We start from the raw sequence: 7,728 nt of genomic DNA, 5'->3' as shown, positions 1-7,728 counted from the left end.
ATGAGTGGCAGCGAGGAGCCCCCTTATTTTCCTTTATATATAATTTGGGATTTAAAAACTTTCCAAAATACAAAAAAGTTCGTGGAGCCAAAAAATGAACCTCAATTCGAATAAAGTTCACGAGTTTGAAAAAATGTTCATGATTTTAAAACATGTTCGTGAATTTGAACATTGATGAACATTTTTTATCAGATGAACAATTTTTCAATTTGATGAACATTTTATGAACTTGATGAAAAAATAATCAATTCAATAACATTTTATGGAAAAATCAGAAGAAATTTTTTATAAATGGTTGAGCATTTTTTTATTTTGAAAAACATTTTTGAATTTGATCAAAAAATTTAAAAATTACGGTAAATTTTTTTTGAATACAATAAACATTTTTTCAATAAAATGGACATTTTCAGTTTTTGAACTTGATGAACAAATTATCAATTCAAGAGCACTTTTTTGAAAATCGCAAATTCTTAAAAACTGATTGAAATTTTTTGTATTTGATGAAGACGTTCTTAAATCATGGTTCACAAATTTTGAATATGATGAACAAATTTTTAATTTCTTGAACATTTTCTGAATTAGATGGAGTTTTTTGAATTCAGATATAAAAACAATAAAAAAATAAAAGTAACAAACGGAGATGAAGAAGAAATTAAAAAATAAAAAAAAGAGAAAAGGAAAATAAAACAATAAATAAATAAACTGGGAGACATCACGCCCCACATGGGCCGGCCCAGAAGGCGCGCAGAGGAGGAGCTGGTGGGGTGCACTACGTAATTCCGTATTGCATGCACGTTGCGTCTAAGTGTCGACCTTTCGCACAGACTTAGATCGAAGACCTTGACTGGCCAATTAACGGGTTGCAGCGTTTCCGCATTTGGGAACCTTCTAGGGTTTCCCTGCCGGTTTTTCAGGTTTTGGGAACATGCTAGAAGGTTCCTTGAACCAGTTTTCCTGTTTATTTTTCATTTTTAGTTTTTCTTTTTTAGTGTTTCTGATTTTTAATTTTTTTATTTCTTTCCATTTTTCTCTTTTCTTTTTCTTTTTCTTTTACTTTTTTATTTTACTTTTGCTTTTTTATTTTTCATGTTGATATTTATCTTTTTTTAAAATTCAAATTTTCCAGATTTTAAAACATGTTCCACTTTATAAAATATGTTCATAAATTCAAAAAATGTACAGAAATTTAAGAAAATGTTCATGTATTTGAAAATTTGTTCACAAATTTAGAAACTATTCAAATTTCAAAAATACTTATAGAATTTTATAAAATGTTCATGGTTGCAAAATTTGGTCCAAAATTCAAAAAATGTTGGCGTATGAAAAGGTGTTCAGGAATTTCAAAAAAATATCTTATGAAGTTCCATTTTCAATTTTTTGTTCAGAAATTCAAAAAATGTTTGTGGTTTCATATTTTTCATAATTTCATCAAATGTTCCATTTTCAAATATTTGTTCAAAAATTCAAAAAAATCGTGGTTTAAATATTTGTTAGGAATTTCATAATTTGTTCACAACTTCAAAAAAGATTCATGTTTTTCTAAAACATTTTCTGCGGTTTCAATATTTTTGTTCACATGTGCGAAAAAATGTTCCTGTCTATGACTTTTTTAAGATATTCAAAAAATGTTAGCACTTTTTCAAAATATACACTTTCAGAAAAAATATGCACTTTGTTTAAGATGTTCAGTAGAGTAACTAATTCCGGTTACAGTAGACAAGTCCGGTTGGACGGTTGCGCTAGGTTATCTTAGATGCGCGTTGTTGTGCTACAAGCAATGCGAGTCAGCTGGAATGGTTGGCAGTACATTTTTTTATAGAAAGACTGTAAGGGAATCCCCTACAGTATAATTGGTGCAACAAACCCAAATTGCAAGTATCAAGCCTTGAACCGGGGTGGGTGGGAAGGCATCAGCCCCTTCCCACCACTAGGCTATGCCTTAGTCTGCTTTACACATTTGCCAGGAGTTGGTTGCCAGTTCAATTCCTTCCATTGCGCCTGCCTTTCTTTTTGCTTTCTTTTCCTTCGAGCGGTACAGCTCTATGGGCCAGTCCAGTCAGGCTGCCTCCCTGTGCGTCGGGGCGAATATTTGACGCAAAGAGCGTCCTATAGGAGCTCCCCGTGCGCTACGTCACTAGGGGACGCCCTACACGCCATACAGGATCCGCTTTCGGCGCGTACACCGTCAGGAACGTCTGAGCGCACACCCCCACCCTCCCCCTACGTCCCTGTGGGCCGGCCCATGTTCATGCAGGAAAACGCGGAAGCAGTTTTGCTTTTTTCTGTTTTAACTTTTTTCCTTTTTAAAGTAATTCGTATTTTAAAAAAAATGAAAATTTCATGATTTTTTAAAAAAATGAAAATTTTCAAATGTTCGAGAATTCAAAAGAAGTTCATGATTCGAAAAAAACCTTAGAAAATGATAATTGCTCGCGGATTCAAAAATGTTCCCCGTATTCAAAAACAGTTCTTGAGTTCAAACAAAGTTCATGATTTCAAAAAAAATGAATATTTTTTTAGTTTTGATGAAAACTTTTTTATTTTGATGAACATTTTTTATTAAAAATAAAGAAAATAAAAAAAGAGAACAACAACAAAAAAGAAAAATAAAAACAAAGAAAAACCTAAAGAAATTTTGCTAAAAATGATGAGCATTTTCTTGTGTTTGATGAACATATTTCGAATGCAATTATCATTGTTTGAACTTGATGAGCAAATTTTGTATTCCGAAACGTTTTTGTTTTGAAAAAAAGGATGAACAAATTCTGAATTCAATGAACATATTTTGAGTGGTAAACATTTTATGAAAATCTATGAACAAATTTGGAAGTTTACTAACATTTCGTAATTTGATAAACAAATTTTGAATTTAATGAACATTTTTTGAATTGTTGAACATTTTTTTACATTGATCAACATTTTTTGAATTTGGTGAAAAAAAATGTTAAGCAATTTGAAAAGAAAAATCGTAAAAAGTAAGACATAAAATATATGCAATTTAGAAAATGCTCATGATTTCAAAGACTTTTCATGATTTTGAAAAATATTGATGAATTTGAAATATGTTTGAAAATAAAAATAAAAATAAAAATAAAAAATACACGAATTTGAAAGGTTTTTACAAATTGAATAAAGAAAATAGAAAAGAAAAAATGAAAAGAAAAGAAAACGGAAAAAGGAACAAAAAAATAGAAAGGAAATAGGAAAAACCGAAAGAAAAATAAAGAAAAACAGAAGAAGAAAAACAGTTCAGGGAAGGTTTTAGAACCATATCAGTACTGGTTGGGTGAACCCATAAAATGGGCCGGCCCATAGAAACTCCTGCGCGCTAATGGGGTGCGCGCCGTCGCGGAGCGACCCGCGCGCCAAATAGGAGGAGCAACTAGTTAACGATTACTCCTTCGGGAGCCTCGCAACGATCAGCGCCACTTGGCGCGCTCTCAGCCATTCGCCACGTGTCGCGCTCTGGACGCTCCCTTCGGATTTTATTTTTTTTATTTTTCCGCACACGTTTCTGCTTTTTAAACGGTTTTTTCCTGGTTTTTTGACGTTTTGGTTTTCCCCCGGTCTTTCTTAGCTTTTCGATCAAAAAAATTTGGATTTTTTTCGCGAAAAAACACGTTTTCTTTTTTCCTTTCGTGAAAATCACGGTTTTTCTTCCGCGAGAGGCACAGTTGTGCTTTAGCGAGAGTCACGGCCGTGCCTCTCGGAAACGAAAAAAAAACATGTTTTTTATTATTATTTTTCTTTTGCGAGAGTCACGCTTTTGCTTTCGCGAGAGGCACGGTTGTGTTTTCGCGAGAGTCATGGCCGTGCCTCTCGGAAAGGGAAAAACAAAACGTGTTTTCTATTTTTTTTCGTTCGTGAGAGTCACGATTTTGCTTCCGCGAGAGGCACGGTTGTGCTTACGCGAAAGTCACGGCCGTGCCTCTCGGAAACGGGAAAAAAACGTGTTTTCTGTTTTTTTTTCTTATACGAGAGTCACGGTTTTGCTTCCACGAGAGGCACGGTTGTGATTTTGCGAGAGGCACGGGCGTGCCTCTTTCGGAAAGGGAAAAAACCGTGCTCCCGGTTCGTTTTTTCGCCCGGTTTTTTTCGTCCTGTTTTTTTCATGAAAAAAAAAGTTCGTCAAAACCTATCAACATGGGATCTAGTTTTGAAGATCTCGACGCGAGGAATCCAATGGTGAAAACGGTTCGAGATATGGACGCACGGTTTAAGAGATAAACGTTTTGAATAAACGGATCTATGAAAAAAGGGAAAACTTCCAGGTTGCGACAAGTGGCGCGCTGCATGTCCGCCACTTATCGCGACCTGGAAAAGTGAAGTGTTCTTTACAACGAGTACTCCTTAATTAATGATTTCGCCAAATAGAAGCCACCTAAAGCGAGTGGAGTGCTAGCGCTCCATCTCCTAAAGAGGGGCTAGCTTCTTGTGGCCCATTAAAACTATTATTCTATACTAAAATTTATATAAATAACCATCGGGTATATTGGCATACGATATTCTCATGGTCTAAGGAACCAAAGTAAATGTTAACAGTTTATATAAAAATACTGACAATATGATAACAATGTGGTCTCACAGTAATTTATAAGATGGGCTCGTCCAACACCTTTTTTTTTAATTATTGATAGCACTCTGGTTACTTTACCAATGCTCATGATCGGAAAACCCAGATCATCGTCAATATATGAGCAAGTCTTAGAGGCATGACTAAGAATCATACTGGTATTTATGTTTCCACACATGCAATTGAGTTTTCTTCCGAGTCCCATATTCAATAATCAATGCAATTATAGCACAGAAATATAATCTAATTATAAACATGAAAGTATAATAATGCATTGCAAGTATAATAATACATTTATTATACTGTATGGCGCAGTTTCAACAGATGTGGGGCCAAATAAACAATCCGTAGAAGCCCACCAAATTTCCTCAACTTCATACTTCTTACCAAGGGTGGGGCCAATCCCCTCCCCCCATACACATAGTTCCACCGGTGTCTATAGTCTTATTGTGAGATAGTCTGAGATTGTACAATAGCTAGTTCATACTCAAATCCTGAGTGCACTCACTAAAAAACTTTCCTGGCTCTGCCTCTGGCCATGACTACATCTATGGTTCCTCGCCCTCATTTTGTGGATCGGTGATCGACTAATGGTTATATCTGTACGATATTCAAGAAGAGTCTCGCGGCTTGTACGATCGATGTTGTGTGGTGATGAATGAGTTGTTGTAGTTGTTTGACTGTTAACGACAGTCGTTCATATGTGCATGTAAGTACATGCGGTTTCATTTCATACATTGAAGGTGTGTGTAGTATATGCTTGTGTGTAAGAGAAACTCTATCAGAGTCATCATATATGCCCGGTCACCAAAATAACTGCTATTGTGACAATTTTGGCAAAAACACTCTAGAAGAGTCACCATCTTGTCGAGGATCATCATAATTTATGGAGCGCCCTCCGTATTTTTTTCTCGTAGTCACCATATATGGTGTCTCGGGGTTGCCTTTTCGAGCGCGCTCCATATGGCAGTTCCGTCTGGCTGTAAGAAAATTTCAGGAGGCCCTCCACCTCACACGGGATGGCAGGGAAGTTAGGGAAAGGAATGTTCCATTAATGAGTGAGTCTCACAATTATGGATGCATGGTGATTCTAATTTTGTGTTGTGCCTCGACGGCCTCCATAATCCATATGAAGTGCGCTCCATATGAATATGGAGTCTGCAAATATGGCAACTCCGCTAGAGTTGCTCTAAGCACTTGATAATTTCACCTTGAGCATATTATTTTGAGTTTGGTGTTAGGAGGATAAGGATGGATATACTATATTTCCTTAAATGATGTCAATAATCCTTTGTTCTATAGCTTGTACTAGGAGAGAAGAAATTAACTACTCGCTCAGATCCATAATACACTTATTATGGATCGGAGGGAATAACTATCAATCCTTTCCTGCATAACTCATTATATAGGAGTGAAGAAATTAACCAATTGTTGATGCACCTGTAAAAAAACTGTTGATGAGCCACCATACTGGCAGCCTTCATATGAATATAGATGATGTCGAGGCAATGCACAAACACAGAGCCACCATATTTGCTATCTTCGTAGTCGTGGGACCCACTCACCAATGGGGCATCCCTTTTCCTCAACCTCTCTGCCATCCCACTTGGGGTGGAATGTCATTTGAAGTTTTCTTCGCACCACATGCAATCTACATGATACTGCCATATAGAGTGCACTCCAAAAGGCAACCATGAGATGCCATATACGACGATTGAGAGACTAAATTTGGGGGGCGCTTCATAATTTATGGCGATCCCTATTAAGATGGTCACTCTGTTAGAGTGCATTTTTTGGCCAAAATCTTATCTTCATAATACTGGTTATTATGACGATCAACCCAATAGAGCAACTCTGCTAGAGCTGCTCTAAGTTGAGTGAATGTTGGATTTTGTTGGATCGATCAGGGAGTACAAATCACTTAATTTCCATTTGCAAATCCAGAGTGAGTCACATCGTCTACTTATCCCAAAACACGGTTCCCAAATTAGTAGTATGCTTCTACTTATCCCAATAAACAGTTGTCTCGAACTCTCTGTTGTCACACAAATTAGTAATATGCTTCTACTTATCCCAATACATGGTTCTTCTTTTATATGTTCTTGTCAACCTGTGTCCTGCTTGTGGAAATTTGTTCTTCGGTTTTGGTAAATGAAGTGGTACTCAAGGAGGGTTCTACAAGTCTAGTTCATGGCAGAAATGTGATGAACAAGCGAACGGTTATAACAAGAGCTGCTATATAGTTCGAGACAAGAAATGATGCATAGGATCATTGACTCCATGTTTGTAGTCAAAGAAAAGAGTAGTCATCGAGTAGGCAACTGTGTGGGCCAAATCAGGTTAAGTGGGCTGAGAACTTCATAATCATCACCCAATTCGTCATAATTGTGGTCTTGCTGTTATCTGGTATGTGCTCCTTCCATAAAGAAATATCAGTGTCTAGATCATTACATTATTAGTGATCTAAGAGCTCTTATATTAGTTTACAGAGGGAGTAACATGTAACATATGCAGTGGTTAGGGCGCTAGCTGGTAATCAAACCACATTGGGGGTAAAGATAACCACATCGGCTGAATGTGTGCAACCAAACACAGCATACTGCATCAATCCAGCCCTAAGTCACAAAATACAAGCAACAAAATTGGAGGGTTGGCTGGTGCCGTAACGCAGCCTGCAATTTTGTGGGAGCAAAACGGGCTGGAAAGACATTAGCTCTACAGGGCTCTATGGCTGCTAGGAGATTTACCAAAAAAGGCTTTCATCTCGCTTTATAAATAAAACAACCATCGAGCATAAAGTCACAATGTATCATTCAAACACACACCCAACGCCACCGCGCGAAGGACCAACACAAACGCACGAAACACAACAAACAACACAGGTTTAGCTGTGGGCACAGCACAAGCACAGACAACAAACGGCGGCAGCGTCGACGATGACGAAGACAGCCTAATCTGGCTCAGGCGGTAGTGGGGGTAGCGGCGGGGCCATCCGGAGAGCCATCGCGCGAAGTTGTGCTCTCCCTGAGGCGGCTAAGCGGCCGCCAAAACTGCAAGTAATCAGATCATTTGAACAAAGCGTCAGTAGCACGACGAAGAGGCATATACTGAATCATAAGTTCATTCCTAACAGTCCACAGCGTGCAGACAAGGAC

Source organism: Triticum dicoccoides, chromosome 6A (genome assembly GCF_002162155.2).
Source record: "Triticum dicoccoides isolate Atlit2015 ecotype Zavitan chromosome 6A, WEW_v2.0, whole genome shotgun sequence".
Lineage (NCBI taxonomy): Eukaryota > Viridiplantae > Streptophyta > Magnoliopsida > Poales > Poaceae > Triticum > Triticum dicoccoides.
The sequence above is the reverse complement of the archived record's forward strand: the minus strand, read 5'-3'. Positions refer to the sequence as shown.